This window comes from Anolis carolinensis, chromosome 5 (genome assembly GCF_035594765.1).
Source record: "Anolis carolinensis isolate JA03-04 chromosome 5, rAnoCar3.1.pri, whole genome shotgun sequence".
In the NCBI taxonomy this organism is placed as follows: Eukaryota; Metazoa; Chordata; class Lepidosauria; order Squamata; family Dactyloidae; genus Anolis; species Anolis carolinensis.
In genome coordinates, this window is record NC_085845.1 from 36,738,097 (window position 1) to 36,761,397 (window position 23,301).

Genomic DNA, 23,301 nt, shown 5'->3' on the forward strand with positions numbered 1-23,301 from the left:
GAATCATAGAATAGTAGAGTTGGAAGAGACCTCATGGGCCATCCAGTCCAACCCCTCGCTAAGAAGCAGGAAATCGCATTCAAATCACCCCCGATAGATGGCCATCCAGCCTCTGCTTAAAAGCCTCCAAAGAAGGAGCCTCCACCACAGTCTGGGGGAGAGAGTTCCACTGCCGAACAGCCCTCACAGTGAGGAAGTTCTTCCTGATGTTCAGGTGGAATCTCCTTTCCTGTAGTTTGAAGCCATTGTTCCATGTCCTAGTCTGCAGGGCAACAGAAAACAAGCTTGCTCCCTCCTCCCTATGACTTCCCCTCACATATTTATTTATTTATTTATTTACAGTATTTATATTCCGCCCTTCTCACCCCGAAGGGGACTCAGGGCGGATTACAATGAACACATATATGGCAAACATTCAATGCCAATAGACAAACAACATTCAGTTTTAGACAGACACAGAGGCATTGTTATGATTGAGCCTCATGGCTCTGTTACTGACAGACGTGGGCGTAAGACTCCTCGAGAGTCAGATACTCTCGAGGAGCGAGAAAGAAAGAAAAAGACTGCGAGACATTTTTGCAGCACCATCTGACGAAGAGTCTTTTGAGGGGTTTACGGAGAGAATGGAGGAGGGGCTGGTTAGCTCGGAGGAGGATGAGATGGATTGGACTCGGGTAAGGGAGGAATTGGGTGCCACTGGTCATGATGAGATAGAAGATGAATGGGGACCTTCAGGATTAGACCCATGGCTTAGCTGGAGGGATGGGACGGGATCCACAGCTGGAGATGCTGTGGGGCGTAGTCAGAGGTGTTCCAGCTCTGATGAGGAAAGTGATGAGGAAACGCCCGGGTTAAGGAGGACAGCTGACAGTGATGAGGATTTGTAACTGGCATAAAATGGGGCTTGGGAGCAATTGCAAATTGCGTTGGGCAAGGTAATCTGGACGAACGCTTGGGATCTGTGTGGGACGCTTTCCTGAAGACTGGTGTGTTTTCCTGTGCTGAGACGTAAGTTGTTTTGGAATTCAGGGTCAGACGGCGGGAGGAATTGTGTGGGCATTTGTTTGTGCAAACCTGTGCTTACTCTTATTAGCTTGACCTTCCGTCGTCTTCTTGACGGACGCCATCTCCTGTTTTGAAAACTCGGACTGAACTGACCACGGCTTGTCTTCCCCCCTTCTTGGACTTGGAATCTACAAACGTCTGCTTCTGGCTTTGAACTACGGAAAGGAACTGGGTCTACTCTACTGCTACAATCCTTGGCTGATCTGTTCGTGTTGGAAATCCTGTCTGCTGTGTGTGTGGGAGCGACGCAAGTTACTCTAAGCACAGTGTTGGCAGCAGAGAGGAATCTGCTGCCAATTAGTTGCATTCTTTTGTATCTTTTGTTCCTCGGCTTTTGTTTTGTTTATCCCCAGGCTGAAGCAAGCAGTTTGTTTTTACCCGGATTAAACTCCGGTTTAATCCGGTTTATCTTTTGAACGTTTTTCCTTGCCCCTTTTTGCTCCTAAAGGTTAATACTGCCTGGCCCTTGTATTTTACGGGCATTTTTGAGTTCTGTAATCCAATAAACTCTGTTATCTTGAACCTTGTGGTGTTCTGTCCTTGACAGGCATTTTTTAACGTCTTTCCAGCTTCACAATTTCCGGCCACAGGGGGAGCTGTTGCTTCACCGTCCATTGGTGGCTGTTCTTCCTCTTCTTTTTCTCGTGAGCAGTTTTTATGGTGTTGTAGATTCGTTAAATTAGCCTCCCGCATAAAGTGTCCCTAAATTTTCCCTAATTGACAGATGCAACTGTCTTTTGGGGCCTGCTAGGTCAACAGCAAGCCGGAGCTATTTTTTTATTATTATTATTATTTATTTTTTGTGGTCGGAGGCTTAACCCGACCCGGGCTTCGAACTCATGACCTCTCGGTCAGTAGTGATTTATAGCAGCTGGTTACTAGCCAGCTGCGCCACAGCCCGGCCCTGTCTCCTCTCAGCCTTCTCTTCTGCAGGCTAAACATGCCCAGCTCTCTAAGCCACTCCTCATAGGGCTTGTTCTCCAGACCTTTGATCATTTTAGTTGCCCTCCTCTGGACGCTTTCCAGCTTGTCAACATCTCCCTTCAACTGCGGTGCCCAAAATTGGACACAGTATTCCAGGTGTGGTCTGACCAAGGCAGAATAGAGGGGGAGCATGACTTCCCTGGATCTAGATGCTATACCCCTATTGATGCAGGCCACAATCCCGTTGGCTCTTTTAGCTGCCGCATCACATTGTTGGCTCATGTTTAACTTGTTTTCCACGAGGACTCAAAGGTCTTTTTCGCACACACTGCTGTCAAGCCAGGCGTCCCCCATTCTGTATCTTTGATTTCCATTTTTTCTGCCAAAGTGAAGTATCTTGCATTTGTCCCTGTTGAACTTCATTTTGTTAGTTTCGGCCCATCTCTCTAGTCTGTCAAGATCATTTTGAATTCTGCTCCTGTCTTCTGGAGTGTTGGCTATCCCTCCCAGTTTGGTGTCGTCTGCAAACTTGATGATCGTGCCTTCTAACCCTTCGTCTAAGTCATTAATAAAGATGTTGAACAGAACCGGGCCCAGGACGGAGCCCTGCGGCACTCCACTTGTCACTTCTTTCCATGATGAAGACGACGCATTGGTGAGCACCCTTTGGGTTCGTTCGCTTAGCCAATTACAGATCCACCTAACCGTAGTTTTGTCTAGCCCACATTTTACTAGTTTGTTTGCCAGAAGGTCGTGGGGGACTTTGTCAAAGGCCTTACTGAAATCCAGGTAGGCTACATCCACAGCATTCCCTGTATCGACCCAACTCGTAACTCTATCGAAAAAAGAGATCAGATTAGTCTGGCATGACTTGTTTTTGGTAAATCCGTGTTGACTATTAGCAATGACCGCATTTGTTTCTAAGTGTTCGCAGACCACTTCCTTAATGATCTTTTCCAGAATCTTGCCTGGTATCGATATGAGGCTGACCGGACGGTAATTGTTTGGGTCGTTCTTTTTTCCCTTCTTGAAGATAGGGACCACATTCGCCCTCCTCCAATCTTCTGGGACTTCTCCTGTTCTCCAAGAACTCTTGAAGATAATTGCCAGTGGTTCTGAAATAACTTCCGCTAGTTCCTTCATACTCTTGGATGTAGCTGATCTGGCCCTGGGGACTTGAATTTGTTTAGAGCGGCCAGGTGTTCCTGGACAACTTGTTTCCCTATTTGGGGTTGGATTTCCCCCAATTCTTCGTCCATTCCATGTTGCTGAGGTTGAAGATGGCTTTCTTTTTGTGAGAAGACGGAGGCAAAGAAGGCATTGAGCAGTTCTGCCTTTTCCCTATCCCCTGTCACCATCACCCCATCTTCTCCTCTTCAGGTCAGCAATTCAGTTTAACCCATTGCACCAACATGGCTCCTCGTACTTGAAACTGATCATAGAATTGCATTGGAGGACTTGGAGATTTATATAGAAGTTTTCTCTCTAGGCATCTCTAGGTCCTCCAACATGACTGGAGGAAGTTGACCATGAAGTCATACTAGAGAATCTAGGTATTCCTAGAGAGAACATTTTAAATAAAATCCATGACTAATCAAATCTGCAAAAGTCAAATTCGCAAGTACAAAGGTACAACTGAAAAGTGAAGCTCATATTGTGTTATTAGACTTGACTATCAGGTGTGCAAGAGATTAAAATGTCATCGCTAATTGCTACATGGTATACTAAAGGACTGCCAGTTTTGAACATTTAATTTGTGCTCATTTCTATAGGTAGTATGTATTGTGTGTATTCCAAATAACATTAATACAATATGTGGGGCAGTGTCATATGTATAAGCTCTTGATACATTAATCTCTGATTTGTTGTGAAGATAAGATGAAGTGTGCAGTCAAGGCTGGTGAATTGAAAGAGCAGATGAATTGATTCATTTACATCCTGCTTTCCCCCCAAAATTTGGACTCAAGTGTTTTAAAATTAAAATGATGACACTATGCAAACGTCTTAATATTGAAATAAAATTTCATCTCAACAATATTTAAATAATTTAAAACAGGCAAATAATAAGGCAGTTTCAGTCAGTACAATTAAAATGATGCAGCACTCTTAAAGACCCTTATTTAAAAACTGTCATCTATATATATAAAAGAGTGATGGCATCAGGGCAGTGGACAAAACAACAAAACTACAGGCCCCCCAACCTCGAAATTTGACAACACAACCCATCATCCACGCCTCAAGGTTGATACAACAAAAAGAAAAGAAAAATAAAGTCCTAATTAGAGCGAGAGCAATAATTGTTTTTATCCAATTGCTGCCAGTTTAGAGGGCTAATCTCTGCCCACTTCGTTGCCTAGCAACCAAGGGACAGCCAGGTTTCAGTTAGGGGACAGGCCGATGTAGGCCTCACTTAGACTTCTTCCACAGTTTATCTGATTTGAACTGGATTATATGGCAGTGTAGACTCAAGGTCCTTCCACACAGCTATATAACCCATTTATAATCTTATATTATCTGCTTTGAACTGGATTATCTTGACTCCACACTACCATATAATCCACTTCAGTGTGCATTTTATACAGCTGTGAAGAAGGGGCCTCATATAATCCAGTTCTAAGCAGATAATATAAGATTAGAAATATACAGTAGAGTCTCACTTATCCAACATAAACAGGCCGGCAGGATAAGTGAATATGTTGGATAATAAGAAGGGATTAAGGAAAAGCCTATTAAACATCAAATTAGGTAATCGTTATACAAATTAAGCACCAAAACATCATATTATACAACAAATTTGACAGAAAAAGTAGTTCCATGCGCAGTAATGCTATGTAGTAATTACAATAGAGTCTCACTTATCCAACACTCGCTTATCCAATGTTCTGGATTATCCAATGCATTTTTGTAGTCAATGTTTTCAATATATCGTGATATTTTGGTGCTAAATTCATAAATACAGTAATTTCTACATAGCATTACTGTGTATTGAACTACTTTTTCTGCCAAATTTGTTGTTTAACATGATATTTTTGTGCTTCATTTGTAAAATCATAACCTAATTTGATGTTTAATAGGCTTTTCCTTAATGCCTCCTTATTATCCAACATATTCGCTTATCCAATATTCTGCCGGCCCATTTATGTTGGATAAGTGAGACTCTACTGTACTGTATTTACAAATTTACCACTAAAATATCACAATGAATTTAAAACACTGACTACAAAAACATTGATTATGAAAAGGCAGACTGCGTTGTATAATCCAGAACATTGTATAAGCGAATGTTGGATAAGTGAGATTCTTCTTTAATATGAAATAATTACTGGGATAGAATAATGCAGAACAATATAATCTCTAAAACCAGGACAGTAAATAAACATGGGAATTCCACACAGGAAACAATCAGGGCCAGCTAACACCTCCCAACAAAAAATTAACTCAGGGAGGAAACAGCCAGGCTTTAAAGCTGCAAGGCCATTACATCCTAATCATTTTTCCTAATTGCAGCATTCATACTTGCCTCCAACAGACAAAAAAAAAACCCAATCAGAAATATTGTATATTCACAACCTTTAGGAAATAATATCCCCTGATGGCGCAGCGTGTTAAAGTGCTGAGCTGCTGAACTTCTGGACCAAAAGGCCACAGGTTTGAATTGGGGGAGCGGAGAGAGCCCCCACTGTTAGCCCCAGCTTCTGCCAACCCAGAAGTTCAAAAATATGCAAATGTGAGTGCATCAATAGGTACTGCTCCGGCGGGAAGGTAACACCTCTCCATGCAGTCATCCCACATGACCTTGGAGGAGTCTACGGACAACGCCGGCTCTTCGGCTTAGAAATGGAGATGAGCACCAACCCCCTGAGTCAGACATGACTGGACTTAACGTCAGGGGAAAACCTTGACCCTTGACCTTCACTACCACCAATTCCTCAATACTTTATTTCCCATACCACCATACTTCGCCACAGCAACGCGTGGCCGGGCACAGCTAGTTACAAATAAAAGTCTTTACTTGCTAATGGATGAAAAGCAAAGAGGGGGCCATTTTGGTATCATAGTGAAGGACAACCTAAAGGTAGTAAAATAATCATATTACACTGAGTAAATGAAAAGTATCAGACTGCATTGAATTCGACAGGGTATATGCACCCTTCGTCTACATAATGTACAATTCATGGATATGAAAGAAGACTGACATTTTTGCCAAAAGCAGAATAAAAACCTATTTTAAAAAACCCTTTAAAAGAGTGGATTTCCAGGAGGGTCAAAAATAATTCATATTTTAAAGTATATGTGGAATTATTTCATCTTGGAAGGTAGACAGGTAGAATCATTTTTGCCAGGAGCTGAGCCAGGAGTTTCAGCAAAACTAGTCAATGCCATTGTATAGACTCTCACTGGTTCCAAAGCAATCTTGAGTTTTTCAACACATCAGGTACTTCTATACTTAACTCCTCCTTTATTGATATTTGTAGTCAGTGGATAACCTTCTTTTTGAAACTAGGTTTAGTGAAAGTTCATTATGGAGATTCATTCAGTGTAATGGTTTAATTTGTTAACAAATAAATATTGAAAAAAGATGCATATAGCATCATCTTGGCCAACAAAAATAGCTGAATTAGCATTCCTCATAATTTAATTTCTAGTCATTCGTGACCTCACCTTTGGCCAAAAATTTTTTTTCATAGTCTGATGAATGTTTCCCTTTAAACAGTGAATTTAGAAATCTAACAAGCTGATGGATCTCATTCATGACAAAAGCTCCATTGCTCTGGCTTAATTTGAACACAGTTAGAGAAATGATCAGTTTCATTTGGGTGTCAGTTCCAATTACTGAAAAGGAGTCATTATTCACATTTTATATTATGAGGCAGAAAAACTGAAATCACTGTCATTCCAAATCCTATAAACCAGTGGTTCTCAACCTGTGGGTCCTAGATGTTTGGCCTTCAACTCCCAGAAATCCTAACAGCTGGTAAGCTTGCTGGGATTTCTGGGAGTTGTAGACCAAAACACCTGGGGACCCACAGGTTGAGAAACACTGCTATAAACTGTAGTTAATGAGTAAGAATTTAAATACTTCTTTGTCCCTCACTTAAAAAGCATATCACTTGTAATTCCGTTATGATAGGACACTTTAGAATAATATGTTAGAATTCTCTATTAAATGTCCAGCATACTTTTTAATTAGAATTTATAGTGGTTATTTAGAGAACTATATTAAGCACTTCGAATCCATGTGGATTTGTGGTTTTATCCACCAAGCATGCCTCATCAGCAAAGAGAAATATATGATCAATATGTTTATTACTCATATTTTATAGTGTATGTTAAGCCACATAAGATTTCTGCTTCTGCCAGTTATTTGAAAATATGAAGTGCTAGCTTTATTTTAAGCTTGTTGGAGAGTTTCAGTAGTTTCGGGATGTAAAAATGTTTTCTTGTTTTAGTTATGAGTAGAACTTGGGCAGAGTAGCAGATGAAATCTTTTAGACATGCTGGCATAGTCTTTGTTCACATATGGAGAGAAACTGATAAGATATAACAAATAAAATTGTGCACATTGTAAAGTCCAGATTTGTGGACTTCTTAGGCTTTCCCACCTTTGTCGATGGCCTGTGTCCAGTTTCATCACTTTCTGTGTGTTTTATGGAGTGTATTTGTGTGTGTGTTTTATGAAGTGCATTTTGGAGCATATTTTGGAGCATATTTTTGTTAAACTTATTACCACCATTGCATAAAACATGGGGATACCACATTCAAAAGAAATGAAAAGTTCCCCCTTTTTTGTTGCTTGCCCATTTCAAATGTGGTCTTTTTTCTATAGAGAAATATCTGTGGATTCCAGAATGTATTATGTGCTCAGTCTATCAGTCTAAGAAGGACTAAGTGGGTCTAGGTCACAGTCACTAAAGGAAGACTGATATCCAAGTGCTTGTGAATGGTCTGAATTTACTCTTTTAAAGCCCAATATATTTCAGTCTTTACATAAATTGGATGACTGTCTTGGAGGCATCAATTAGATCATGAGCAAAAATATCTGGAGGACAAATACACTCTCTGCTTATTAGTCCAGTTAATGAATAGAATGTATTTGTAATGCCAGAATGCATCAATTTTTCAAAGAATAAATTCAGGCTACTTGCCAGCATATGGAGACACCTCTTTTTTCTGCTAATTTGTAAGATGTATCCATTCATGCACAAGTCCACTAATGAAATCTCAAAAACATGTTCTTTTCACTAGAGGTGTAATTTTTCACTAATTTTTTTTTCTTAAAGGAGTAATTTTAGCTTTTGAAAATCAATCTGATAATTTTTTCAAATACTGCAATCTTTTAACATTATTCAAAGTTTGGCATTTACTGTGCAAAATTCACAAGTGAAGAAAAATTTGATGTTTCCTGCACAAAAAACTATGTGTGAATCTTGTGTACCATTAGTCCCAGGCTGCAAAAATTCTCATTAGTCCTAGATACTTCTTACCAAGCTTTTCTATATGTGAAAATTGGAGGAAGACCTTTTTCTGCTACTGGAGTCTAAGGCTCACACAGCTGTATAAAATTCCCCATTATCTGCTTGGAACTGGAATATATGGCAGTGTGGACTCAGATAACCCAGTTCAAAGCAGATATTATGAGATTTTCTGCCTTGATATTCTGGATTATATGGCTATGTGGAATGGCCCTTAGTGTGGTGAACCTCCTTTGTAATAAGTTAAAAGGCCCTTCAAGCCCCAGATGAAGAAAATAGAAGAAAGGTAATAAAAAAGAATGAGGTAGGGATTGCTGAATCCCATGGGCCCTGATTTATGAAATCTTCTTCTGGTCTGACCTCATTAGCATGCAGTTTGTAAACTACTTAGCGGATTGGTTCATGCATGTTTTTAGATCCATTGTGTCACGACCCAGGCTGCAGAGCACCAATAACCATACACAGAGGCCAGAATCTATCTAATATATTTATTAAGGAAATATATAAAGTTAATAAAAACAAGTATAGGAAATAGTCCAGAAGTAGACCTTTCAGGAAAGGTCAAAATTAGTCCAAAAAAGCAATGTCCAATATGAAATATTAAGGTCCAAAGTTGTAATCCAATAACCGAAACACTCACTTGCCAAGCAAGTGAGGGGAGATGACAAGGTCCTTTAGTCCATGAACTTGAGCAAGGCTAGGAAATAACTTGATTCTTGGCACACAAAGCTTGATTCAAGGCAACAAGGAAAACGAGGAGCAAGAACAAGATCCGTGGTAATTACTTGGCGAGGTCCGGGAAACAAGGCAAGATCCGGGGAGAAAACAAGGCTGAGAACGAAGGCTTGGAACAGGAACAAAGGCTTGAAAACAGGAGTAGCTGTCCACACACGCTGCTCCGGTAGCTGACGAATTGACTCCGCAAGATTCCTTCGGGAGCAAGGAACCTAAATAGGCCTCGTTTTCCCACCAGAGAACACTTCTCTGGGGAATCAGAAACGAAAGTCAATCTCTGTGTCCAGATGTATGACTCCCTAAAATTTCTCATGGCAGCAGGCTTAATCATCTGAATGCTTTGCTGCAATTCTCAAACTCCTGCGATTAGCTTGTTGCACTCCTTTTTGCTGGAGATAATAATTACGGCGCGAAAAAGGGGGAGAACTCGACTCAGGGCTTGTTTGGCAGATTTCTGGAAGACAAGCCTCCTGCAGGTGCAAAGGCTCAATTTCTGGCTGGGATAGTTCCTTTTCTGGCTGAAATGGTGGAAAACCCAAGTTTTCCTCTTCATCATTCACAACAGCACTAGGAACGGGACTACATGGCCCATGAGTCATCACACTATCCCCCTCCTCAAGCCCCCTCTCAAACTGGGACTCTCTCCCCGAGGCGCGAGGCCGCAGCTTGGCGGGATAGGTCAGATGGAAGCGGCGGGTTAAATCGGGGGCATGGACTGTGGAAGCGTCTTCCCAAGAACGTTCCTCGGGGCCAAAACCCACCCAGTCAATGAGATATTGTAGGCGGCGGCGGTGAAAGCGAGAATCCAAAATGTCCTGAACCTCGAATTCCTCCTCCCCATCCACCAAAAAGGGAGTGGGGGCCGGCCGGTCTGCATCAGGGCGCACACCATCCGCCGGAAGGAGCAGGGAGCGATGGAACACTGGATGAATGCGCATAGAGCACGGAAGTTGGAGTTTGAAAGTCACGGGGTTAAGTTGCGCCACCACTGGGTAGGGCCCAATGAAACGGGCATCTAATTTCCGGCAAGGGCGATGGGAGGGCAAAAAGCGAGTGGACAGAAGAACCCGGTCTCCTACCTTGATTTCGGGGCCCGGCTGGCGATGTTTGTCAGCGTGGCGTTTATAGTCCTCCTTGGCTTGGTCCAGTTGCTGGAGCAAAAGTTGTTGCACCGCTGTGAGTTCCTGCAGCCAGTCCTCTGCTGCGGGAACTTCTGAGGTTTCAATGACAGGAGGAAAGAAACGTGGATGGAAGCCGTAGTTTGCAAAGAACGGGGTTTCTTTAGTTGAAGCCTGGACCCCATTGTTGTAGGCAAACTCTGACAGCGGTAACAGGGAAACCCAATTGTCCTGCTGGTAGTTCACATAACAGCGAAGGTATTGTTCCAAAGTGGCATTGGTGCGCTCAGTTTGCCCATCCGTTTGGGGATGGTGAGCCGAAGATAAACGAGAGTCTATGCCCAATAGTTTTTGTAGTGCTTTCCAGAACCGAGAGGTGAATTGGGACCCACGGTCTGTGACCAAACTCTTGGGCAATCCATGTAATCTGAAAACATGTTGAAGGAATAGATCTGCAGTCTCTTTGGCCGTGGGAAGGCCATCACAGGGAATGAAATGGGCTAACTTGGTAAAAAGGTCCACCACCACTAGGATCGTGGTGAATCCGCAGGAAGGTGGTAGATCAGTGATAAAATCCGCAGAGATTATTTCCCATGGGTGGGATGGGGTAGGGAGGGGATGCAGAAGCCCTGAGGGTCTTTCCCTTCTTGTCTTGGAGCGCTGGCATACTGGGCAGGTGTTGACATATTTCTCCACATCCTTGCGGATCTTGGGCCACCAGAAGTCTCTTAGGATCAAATGCATGGTTTTGAATAGTCCGAAATGCCCTGCTGGCTTGCAGTCATGACACAGACGAAGTGCTTTTTCCCTGCCCGGTCCTGGGGGGATGTAAACATGATTTCTATAGCAAAGTAGCCCATCCTTGAGCGAAAAGGGAAAACGTAGCCCTTGGCGAAGTTGGTCTTGTGCCCAAGCGTCTGCTTGCTGACTAGCCCTGATTTCCTGAGCACAAAGGGGGCCTGGAGTAGAGGGAGTTGATTCAATGGGAGTGGATTTGGTGTTTCCCACTGTGAGCGTGGCAAAGTTCTCGGGTTGTAGCAGCTGGGACTCAAAGGTCTCCTTGCGCCCTGCAGCGTATTCCGGTTTCCGTGACAGGGCATCTGCTTGCTTGGTCTGGGCTGGGGTTACATAATGAATTTGGAAGTTAAAACGTTCAAAGAATAAAGCCCAGCGTTGTTGCCTCTGATTTAGCTTGCGGGCAGTTCTTAGATGCTCTAGATTCCGATGATCAGTATGGACTTCAATGGGATATTTGGCCCCTTCTAACCAATGTCTCCAAGTTTCAAAGGCTGCCTTTATGGCCAAAAGTTCTTTTCCCAAATAGTGTAATTTCTCTCTGGTGCAGTCAATTGACGGGAATAAAAGGCACAAGGATGGAGATGATCTCCCACTGGTTGTAGGAGTACAGCCCCAATCGCCACATCGGAGGCGTCCGCCTGCACGACAAAAGGGGTTTCAGGATCTGGATGCTGAAGGATTGGCTGGGACGTGAATAATTTCTTTAGTTGCTGGAAACCTTTCTCTGCTTGATCTGTCCAGCGGAAAGGCTGTTTCCCACGGATGCAGCTGGTGATTGGGTCAGACCAGCGGGCAAAGTCTGGAATGAACTTGCGGTAGTAGTTCGCGAACCCCAAGAATCGTTGCACCTCTTTCTTGTTGGTTGGCGCCCGCCATTCCAATACTGCTGTGACCTTTGCCGGGTCCATGGTGAGCCCTAGTGGCGAGACACGATATCCCAGGAAATCTACCTCTTGTAGATCAAAAGCGCATTTTTCCAACTTGGCATAAAGTCCGTGGTCCCGCAATCGTTGTAACACCATTCTGACGTGATTCTCATGTTCTGATTGTGATCTAGAAAACACCAAAAAATCGTCCAGGTAGATAATCAGGAACCGATCTAGATAATCCTGAAAGATATCGTTGACAAAATGCTGGAACGTTGCGGGAGCTCCACATAAACCGAAATTCATAACCAGGGTTTCGAATAAACCGAATTTTGTCTGGAAGGCAGTCTTCCACTCGTCCCCTTCCCTGATGCGAACTAGATTATAAGCTCCTCGAAGATCCAGTTTGGTGTAAACTTTAGCCCCTCGAAGCCGGTCTAAGAGGTCTGAGATCAAAGGCAGGGGGTACCGGTTTCGTTTAGTGATATTGTTCAATGCTCTATAGTCCACCACCAAGCGTAGGTCCCCTGACTTCTTTTTCACAAACATCACTGGGGAAGCGGCTGGGGATTGAGAGGGTCTGATAAACCCCTTGCGGAGGTTTGTCTCTAAGAACTCCCTGAGAGCTTCTTGCTCTGGTTCAGTCAGGGAGTAGAGGTGTCCTCGCGGAATCGGGGCCCCCTCCACTAAGTCAATGGCACAGTCATAAGGTCTATGTGGGGGTAGTCTCTCGGCTTCTTTTTCATTGAATACATCCCAATATTCTGAGTACTTCTTGGGCAAGGTGATGATGGGTTCAGCGTCCGTGGCATGGCATACCTTGGCTACAAGGCAATGGTTTTGGCAATATTTTGAAGCAAACTGCAGTTCTCTGTTGGACCAGGAGATGCTTGGGTCGTGGAGTGTCAGCCATGGAATTCCCAAAATCACAGGGAAGTGGGGAACCTCGGTAACAAAGAAGGAAATCTCTTCCATGTATTCCCTTATCCACATTCTGGTGGGTTCCGACCACTGGCTTACTGGACCTGTCTTGAGGGGGCGGCCATCGATGGCTTGCACCACACGGGCGTTCTTGAAGTCGTGATATTGTAATCCCAGAGAGTCGGCATACTCTCTGTCAATGAAGTTGTTTGTGGCTCCTGAGTCTATCATGGCATGGACCATGACGGGTCCTTTTTTTACTGACCACAAGGTGACCACTAGAAGAAATAGGACCCCGGTTGGCGGCTCTTGAGTGGGTTTTATGACCGGGTTGGCGAGCCTCTCTACGCCCGGTCGCTGGCTTCCCCCGCCGGCTGTGCGCCAGCCGCTTCAGACGTCTTCGTCTCCGTGGAGGACGCCGCCGCCAGACGAGCGGCGGGCTTCCCTTTGGCTGGACACTCTCTGGCAAAGTGGCCCCCGTTTCCGCAGTACCCACAGAGATTTAGGCGTTGGCGACGGGCCTTCTCGGCGGCATCTAATCTGGGACGCACATTGCCCAACTGCATCGGCACCTCCTCGCTTCCTCTGGGGTATGGGGCTGGTGGCGGGGGTCTCCACACTGGGCGCGGCTGGACGCCGGTGGGAGCGGGAGGTCTCGCTCCGGTCCTACCGCTCTGGCCTCGGATCCATTGTCTTCTGTTGGCAATCATGACTTCAGCTCGTAAACATTGATCAATGAGTGCTTCAAGAGAGTGTGGAGGATCCACCTTGGAGATTTCCTCCAGCATCTCGATGTTGAGACCCTCCCGAAATTGTCCTCTGAGGGCTATATCGTTCCATCCGGTGTTATGGGCCAGCACTCGGAACTCGGCTATGTACGGGGACATGGGTCTGTCCCCTTGGGAGAGGCGCCGGAGTTTGTGGCCGGCTGCCTCCAAATTGTCCTCAATCCCCCAAGTCGCCTTAATGTGATCCAAGAATTGTTGCGCTGATCTTAGATGTGGGGAGTCTTGGTCGAACAGTGCCGTCGCCCAGTTGGCCGCTGGCCCGTCTAGGAGACTGTAGATCCACGCCACCTTGATGTCTTCTTGGGGAAACTCGGCATTACGGGCCTCTAGATAAGCCTGGCATTGGCGACGGAAAACATGAACCTTAGAAGCTTCTCCAGTAAACTTGGTTGGCAGCGCCAGGGCCGGGAGACGGATTCCGCGTTCCTTCAATCCCCTTATTTCTCCCTCCTGCGCATTGAGCTTATCACGGATGCGGTCCACTTCATCCTTGTCGATGGTGTAACTGAGTGGTTGGGCCCCCGGTCCGGCTCCGGTAGACATTCTGGCCTAGGTTAATTGGTGCTTAGGGTGGCGGAGTCAAACTGTCACGACCCAGGCTGCAGAGCACCAATAACCATACACAGAGGCCAGAATCTATCTAATATATTTATTAAGGAAATATATAAAGTTAATAAAAACAAGTATAGGAAATAGTCCAGAAGTAGACCTTTCAGGAAAGGTCAAAATTAGTCCAAAAAAGCAATGTCCAATATGAAATATTAAGGTCCAAAGTTGTAATCCAATAACCGAAACACTCACTTGCCAAGCAAGTGAGGGGAGATGACAAGGTCCTTTAGTCCATGAACTTGAGCAAGGCTAGGAAATAACTTGATTCTTGGCACACAAAGCTTGATTCAAGGCAACAAGGAAAACGAGGAGCAAGAACAAGATCCGTGGTAATTACTTGGCGAGGTCCGGGAAACAAGGCAAGATCCGGGGAGAAAACAAGGCTGAGAACGAAGGCTTGGAACAGGAACAAAGGCTTGAAAACAGGAGTAGCTGTCCACACACGCTGCTCCGGTAGCTGACGAATTGACTCCGCAAGATTCCTTCGGGAGCAAGGAACCTAAATAGGCCTCGTTTTCCCACCAGAGAACACTTCTCTGGGGAATCAGAAACGAAAGTCAATCTCTGTGTCCAGATGTATGACTCCCTAAAATTTCTCATGGCAGCAGGCTTAATCATCTGAATGCTTTGCTGCAATTCTCAAACTCCTGCGATTAGCTTGTTGCACTCCTTTTTGCTGGAGATAATAATTACGGCGCGAAAAAGGGGGAGAACTCGACTCAGGGCTTGTTTGGCAGATTTCTGGAAGACAAGCCTCCTGCAGGTGCAAAGGCTCAATTTCTGGCTGGGATAGTTCCTTTTCTGGCTGAAATGGTGGAAAACCCAAGTTTTCCTCTTCATCATTCACAACAGCACTAGGAACGGGACTACATGGCCCATGAGTCATCACACATTGATTGGTAAATCTCCACTTCTATAAATTCATTCTTCTATACTACTGCTGAAGGTACAAGACCCCTGTTCTGTATTTCACCTGGCAATCTTATAGTGGAATCAAGGACTTGAATCCAATTGCCCAATAGAGCAATTAATTCAGAGGAAGTAATATAAATGTTGACATACAATCCAGCAGTGAATTGAATGAATTTGCTCTGACTTGGATACAGAATCTGATTTATGCCATGGGGAAGTTTTAGAGACAATGTTCTCTCTAACTAAAATACACAAAAGTCAAAATCATGCTATATTGCTATAGTGCTCTTATTTCACTAATTACTGTTGCTGCCTTTTGTGGAATCCTGGAGTATGTAGTTTAGTGAGAGCTCTCCAGCTGAGAATTCCTCCTGCCCATACCTAAATTGCAAACCCTAGGCTTCTATAGGAGGCTGCTACAGCAGTTAAGGTAGAATATTAGTACTATTACAGTGCAATGTGATACTCCTTAAAAATAAGGTTCAGCATTCTAAACATTCAGCAAAGAGAAGATTTTTCACTGCTAGCATTGTAGGCTTTTCATAATAAAGACATCAATATAGATTTGCAAGGACACATATTTTTACACACAAAAGAATACAAGCTGTTAGTAATCTTAAGGCACAATATAAAAAAGGAGTTTGGACTTTCAGAAGATTGCTTTTATTCTTGCCACAGATTTGCTTATGGCAAAGAAATAGAGGGCCATATGTTCAGCTGGTATAAATTAGTAAAGACAGCAATAGAGTTAATTGTATTTTTATTCAACCAGCCTTCATCTCCTCCCCCACATGGTTGAATGTACAACATATTGCTGTAATTGAAAAATAGCTTCACTTTTGCATTGGATGAATCTTATATTCACAGAGGGTTTATACATGTCATCAAACTCATGTCTTTCTTATTATATGAATTTACATACTGCTGTGAATCAGCACTGCTTGCTGTGTTTATTTATGTATGATAAGCCTCCCTAGATTTTTCTTCCAGCAGGACTGCCTAGAACTTAGATGTCTTTATTATATTTGATAGAACACTGAAATGCAGTGTCAGATTAGACGTTGTTGGAAACTGATTATTCAGCATTCTGTCTTCCTCTTAGTATGGATACATCACCATGAAATTCATAGCCAAGGCTCCAATTCTATGTATACTTTCAAGGGTGTACGTTCCAAATTGAGAAGTGATGTGTCTAATCCCAAGGCCAGCTCCACCATTAGGCAGGCTGAAGCAAATAGCTCAAGCTGGAAATATTGTTACTTATTCAACCTGTTGCTTAGTATGCTTTAATTAGTGTATTTTGTAGGATGTTTTGAGATTATTTGTGTTTTTAGCGATGTTGTAACCCCCCTCGAGTCACAAGGTGTCACGACCCAGGCGGCAGAGGCACCAATAACCATACACAGAGGCCAGAATCTAACTAATATCTTTATTGAAGGAATATATAAAGTTAATAAAAACAAGTGTAGAAAATAGTCCAGAATTAGACCCTTCAGGAAAGGTCAGAATTAGTCCAAAAAAGCAATGTCCAATAAGAAATATTAAGGTCCAAAGTTGTAATCCAATAACCGAAACACTCACTTTGCCAAGCAAAGTGAGGGGAGATGACAAGGTCCTTTAGTCCATAAAACTTGAGCGTGGCTAGGAAATAACTTGATACTTGAAACAAGGCTTGAACGTGGAACAAGGTAACTAAGAACAAGAACAAGGTCCGTGGAATAACTTGGTAAAATCCGTGAAACAAGGCAAGGATTAGTCCTGGGAAACAAGGCAAAGTCCGTAGGTAAACAAGGCTGGGAAGCAAGGCGAAGGCTGGATAGCAAGGCAAGGCTTGAGCTGAAGCGAGGCTTGAATCGGAGCGCGCTGTCCAGACACAACTCGCTCCGTAGGCTGACGAATTGACTCCGCGAAGTTGCTACGCGGGCAAAACACCTATATAGAGTCCAACTTTCTCACCAGAGCGGTTCTCTGGGAATCAGAAACGAAAGCTAAACTCTGAGACCAGATGTTAAACTCCTTAAAGATTCTCACGAGAACCAATGTTAATTGGCAACATTCTTAGCTGCTATCCTCGCACTCCTGCGCGAAGCTGAATCCAAACTTCTCTGTTGTTTACAAAACTCCCGGCGCAAGAACACGGGAGAAGTAGGCTCTGGGGTTGTTTGACATACTTCTGGGGCACAACTTTCTTGCAGGTGCAAAGTTTCCAGATCTGCCTGGGAAAGATCTGGCTGAGAGGAATCCAGTTCAGACTGGGAAGGTAAAAAACCCAAGTTTTCATCTTCATCAGGAATTACAATGTCCTGAGCAGGACTACAAGGCCCATGGTTCATCACACTATCCCCCTCCTCAAGGCCCCTCCCAAACTGGGGTCCTCTCCCCGAGGCGCGAGGTCGCGGTTTGGTGGGATAGGTCAGATGGAAGCGACGGGTTAGATCAGGAGCATGGACTGTGGAGGCGTCTTCCCAAGAGCGTTCCTCAGGCCCAAAACCCACCCAGTCAATGAGATATTGTAGGCGGCGGCGATGAAAGCGAGAATCCAAAATGTCCTCAACCTCGAACTCCTCCTCCCCATTCATCAAAACAGGAGGGGGGGCCGGTTGGTCTGTATCAGGACGCACACCATCCGCCGGAAGGAGCAGGGAACGGTGAAACACTGGGTGAATGCGCATTGAACGCGGAAGTTGGAGTTTGAAAGTCACGGGGTTTAATTGCGCCACCACTGGATAGGGGCCAATGAAGCGGGCATCTAACTTCCGGCATGGGCGGTGGGAGGGCAGAAAGCGAGTGGACAGAAAAACCCGATCTCCTACCTTGATTTCGGGGCCCGGCTGGCGGTGTTTGTCGGCGTGGCGTTTATAGTCCTCCTTGGCTTGGTCCAGTTGCTGGAGCAAAAGTTGTTGCACCGCTGTGAGTTCCTGCAGCCAATCCTCTGCTGCGGGAACCTCTGAAGTTTCAATGACAGGGGGAAAGAAACGTGGATGGAAACCGTAGTTTGCAAAGAACGGCGTTTCTTTTGTAGAAGCTTGAACTCCATTATTGTAGGCAAACTCAGACAGTGGTAACAGAGAAGCCCAATTGTCCTGTTGGTAGTTTACATAACAGCGAAGATACTGCTCCGAAGTGGCATTGGTGCGCTCCGTTTGCCCATCTGTTTGGGGATGATGAGCTGAAGATAAGCGAGAGTCTATGCCCAGTAGTTTTTGTAGTGCCTTCCAAAAACGAGAGGTGAATTGAGATCCACGGTCTGTGACTAAACTCTTGGGCAATCCATGTAGTCTGAAAACATGCTGAAGAAATAGATCCGCAGTTTCTTTGGCCGTGGGGAGGCCTTCGCAGGGAATGAAATGGGCTAACTTGGTGAATAGGTCCACCACCACTAAGATCGTGGTGAATCCACAGGAAGGTGGTAGGTCAGTGATGAAATCCGCGGAAATTATTTCCCATGGGCGAGATGGGGTAGGAAGGGGGTGTAAAAGCCCTGAGGGCTTCTCCCTTCGTATCTTGGAGCGTTGGCATACTGGGCAGGTGTTGACATATTTTTCCACATCCTTGCGGATCTTGGGCCACCAAAAATCTCTTAGGATCAAATGCATGGTTTTAAATAGTCCGAAGTGTCCTGCTGGTTTGCAGTCATGACACAGACGAAGCGCTTTTTCCCTGCCCGGTCCGGGTGGGATATAAACATGATTTCTATAGCAGAGCAGCCCATCTTTAAGCGAAAAGGGAAAATGCAGACCTTGGCGAAGTTGGTCCTGCGCCCAGGCATCTGCTTGCTGACTAGCCCTGATTTCTTGAGCACAGATGGGTCCTGGAGTAGGGGAAGTTGAACCAATGGGACTGGATTTGGTGTTCCCCACTGTGAGCGTGGCAAAGTTCTCAGGTTGTAGCAGTTGGGATTCAAAGGTCTCCTTGCGTCCTGCAGCGTATTCCGGTTTACGTGACAGGGCGTCTGCTTGCTTGGTTTGAGCTGGGGTCACATAATGGATCTGGAAGTTGAAACGTTCAAAGAATAAAGCCCAACGTTGCTGCCTCTGATTTAGTTTGCGGGCAGTTCTTAGATGTTCTAGATTACGATGATCAGTGTGGACTTCAATGGGGAATTTGGCCCCTTCTAGCCAATGTCTCCAAGTTTCAAAGGCTGCCTTTATGGCCAGTAGTTCTTTTTCCCAAATGGTATAATTCCTCTCTGGTGTGGTTAGTTGACGAGAATAAAAGGCACAGGGATGGAGGTGTTCTCCCACCGGTTGTAAGAGTACAGCCCCAATTGCCACATCAGAGGCGTCCGCTTGCACCACAAAAGGGGTTCCAGGATTTGGGTGCTGTAGAATTGGCTGGGAGGTGAATAGTTTCTTCAGTTGCTGGAACCCTTTCTCTGCTTGATCAGTCCAGCGGAAAGGCTGCTTTCCACGGATGCAGCTAGTGATGGGGTCGGACCAGCGGGCAAAATCTGGAATGAACTTGCGGTAGTAGTTCGCGAACCCCAAGAAACGCTGCACCTCTTTCTTGTTAGTTGGCGCCCGCCATTCCAATACTGCTGAAACTTTGGCTGGATCCATGGAAAGCCCTAGAGGCGAGATGCGGTAGCCAAGGAAATCTACCTCTTGTAGATCAAAAGCGCATTTTTCTAGCTTGGCATAAAGTCCATGATCCCGCAATCGTTGCAACACCATTTTGACGTGGTTCTCATGTTCTGATTGTGATCTGGAAAACACCAAAAAATCGTCCAGGTAGATTATCAAGAATCTGTCTAGATAGTCCTGAAAAATATCGTTGACAAAATGCTGGAACGTTGCGGGAGCTCCGCATAAACCGAAATTCATAACTCGGGACTCGAATAATCCGAATTTAGTCTGGAAGGCGGTCTTCCACTCGTCCCCTTCTCTGATGCGAACTAGATTATAAGCCCCCCGAAGATCCAGCTTGGTGTAGACCTTGGCTCCTCGAAGTCGGTCCAGTAGATCCGAGATTAAGGGCAGGGGATAGCTGTTCCGCTTGGTGATATTGTTCAATGCTCTGTAGTCCACCACCAAGCGTAATTCCCCTGACTTCTTCTTCACAAACATCACTGGGGAGGCGGCTGGGGATTGAGAGGGTCTGATGAACCCCTTGCGAAGGTTTGTCTCTAAGAATTCCCTGAGAGCTTCTTGCTCTGGTTCAGTCAGGGAGTAGAGATGCCCTCGCGGGATCGGGGCCCCCTCCACCAAGTCAATGGCACAGTCATAAGGTCTATGTGGGGGTAATTTTTCGGCTTCTTTCTCATTGAATACATCCCAATACTCGGAGTACTTCTTTGGCAAGGTGATGATGGGCTCGGAGTCTGTGGCATGGCATACCTTGGCTACGAGGCAATGGTTTTGGCAGTACGGTGAAGCAAACTGCAGTTCTCTGTTGGACCAGGAGATGTTAGGGTCGTGGAGTGTCAGCCATGGAATTCCCAAAATCACAGGGAAATGGGGAACCTCGGTAACAAAGAAGGAAATCTCTTCCATATGTTCCCTTATCCACATCCTGGTGGGTTCCGACCACTGGCTTACGGGCCCCGTCTTGAGGGGACGGCCGTCTATGGCTTGCACCACACGGGCATTCTTGAAATCATGATATTGTAATCCCAGAGAGTCGGCATACTCTCTATCGATGAAATTGTTGGTAGCTCCAGAGTCTATCATGGCGTGGATCATGACGGGTCCCCTTTTTGCTGACCATAATGTGACCACGAGAAGGAACAGGACCCCGGTTGGCGGCTCTTGGATGGATTTTTTGACCGGGTTGGCGAGCCTCTCTACACCCGGTCGTTGGCTTCCCCCGCCGGCTGTGTGCCAGTCGGCTCAGACGCCTTCGACTCCGTGGAGGACGCCGCCGCAAGACGGGCGGCAGGCTTCCCTTTGGCTGGGCACTCTCTGGCGAAGTGGCCCCCGTTCCCGCAGTACCAGCAGAGGTTCAAGCGTTGACGACGGGCCTTCTCGGCGGCATCTAGTCTGGGACGCACATTGCCCAACTGCATCGGCACCTCCTCGCCTCCTCTGGGGTATGGGGTTGGCGGCGGGGGTCTCCACACCGGACGTGGCTGAACACTGGCGGGAGCGGGGGGTTTTGCCCCGGCCCTACCGCCCTGGCCTCGAACCCATTGTTTCCTGTTGGCAATCATGACTTCAGCCCGTAAACATTGATCAATGAGTGCCTCGAGGGTCTGGGGAGGATCCACCTTGGAGATTTCTTCCAGCATTTCAATGTTGAGACCCTCCCGAAATTGTCCTCTGAGGGCTACATCGTTCCAGCCGGTGTTGTGGGCCAGCACGCGGAACTCGGCTATGTACTGAGACATGGGTCTGTCTCCTTGAAGGAGGCGCCGGAGTTTGTGACCGGCTGCCTCCAAATTGTCCTCGATTCCCCAGGTCTCCTTAAGGTGATCCAAGAAGCGTTGTGCTGAATTTAGGTGGGGGGAGGCTTGATCAAACAGGGCCGTCGCCCAGCTAGCCGCTGGTCCATCTAGAAGACTGTAGACCCACGCCACCTTGATGTCTTCTTGGGGAAACTCGGCATCACGGGCCTCTAGATAAGCTTGACATTGGCGGCGGAAAACATGAACCTTAGCAGCTTCTCCAGAAAACTTGGTAGGCAACGCCATGGCCGGGAGGCGAACTCCGCGCTCCCTCAACCCTTTTATTTCTCCATCCTGCGCGTTGAGTCTGTCACGGATGCGGTCCACTTCGTCCTTGCTGATGGTGTAGCTGAGCGGCTGTCCAGCCGGCGCGGCTCCGGTAGACATCCTGGCCTCGGTTAGTTGGTGCTTATGGGTGGCGGAGTCAAACTGTCACGACCCAGGCGGCAGAGGCACCAATAACCATACACAGAGGCCAGAATCTAACTAATATCTTTATTGAAGGAATATATAAAGTTAATAAAAACAAGTGTAGAAAATAGTCCAGAATTAGACCCTTCAGGAAAGGTCAGAATTAGTCCAAAAAAGCAATGTCCAATAAGAAATATTAAGGTCCAAAGTTGTAATCCAATAACCGAAACACTCACTTTGCCAAGCAAAGTGAGGGGAGATGACAAGGTCCTTTAGTCCATAAAACTTGAGCGTGGCTAGGAAATAACTTGATACTTGAAACAAGGCTTGAACGTGGAACAAGGTAACTAAGAACAAGAACAAGGTCCGTGGAATAACTTGGTAAAATCCGTGAAACAAGGCAAGGATTAGTCCTGGGAAACAAGGCAAAGTCCGTAGGTAAACAAGGCTGGGAAGCAAGGCGAAGGCTGGATAGCAAGGCAAGGCTTGAGCTGAAGCGAGGCTTGAATCGGAGCGCGCTGTCCAGACACAACTCGCTCCGTAGGCTGACGAATTGACTCCGCGAAGTTGCTACGCGGGCAAAACACCTATATAGAGTCCAACTTTCTCACCAGAGCGGTTCTCTGGGAATCAGAAACGAAAGCTAAACTCTGAGACCAGATGTTAAACTCCTTAAAGATTCTCACGAGAACCAATGTTAATTGGCAACATTCTTAGCTGCTATCCTCGCACTCCTGCGCGAAGCTGAATCCAAACTTCTCTGTTGTTTACAAAACTCCCGGCGCAAGAACACGGGAGAAGTAGGCTCTGGGGTTGTTTGACATACTTCTGGGGCACAACTTTCTTGCAGGTGCAAAGTTTCCAGATCTGCCTGGGAAAGATCTGGCTGAGAGGAATCCAGTTCAGACTGGGAAGGTAAAAAACCCAAGTTTTCATCTTCATCAGGAATTACAATGTCCTGAGCAGGACTACAAGGCCCATGGTTCATCACACAAGGAGAGGCAGGTAAGAAATAAAATGATGATGATGATGATGATGATGATGATTATTATTATTATTATTATTATTATTATTATTACTACTACTACTATTATTACTATAAGAATGTTGTTTTGTTGTAATGAAGAGGAATGATGTTTGTGAAACTTTTCTGCCTCATGGGGTGCATTTTTTTGCTCTGTGTGACTTTCTGATATAAATGGTCTTTGTTACGCCTCATTCTATGGAATTAGTAGTTTGACCATTTTTTGAAGAATTGGTGGTGTTGTGATCTAATCCTGCAGGACCAGTTAGAAGATG

General features: G+C 45.4%; 1 long non-coding RNA gene across 1 annotated transcript in view; it reads right to left on the reverse strand.

Moving 5' to 3' along the window:
* LOC134299774 (uncharacterized) overlaps window positions 1-23,301 on the reverse strand; it is a 256,229-nt gene that overhangs the window by 92,570 nt on the left and 140,358 nt on the right. The gene's annotated exons all lie outside the window — the stretch shown is intronic.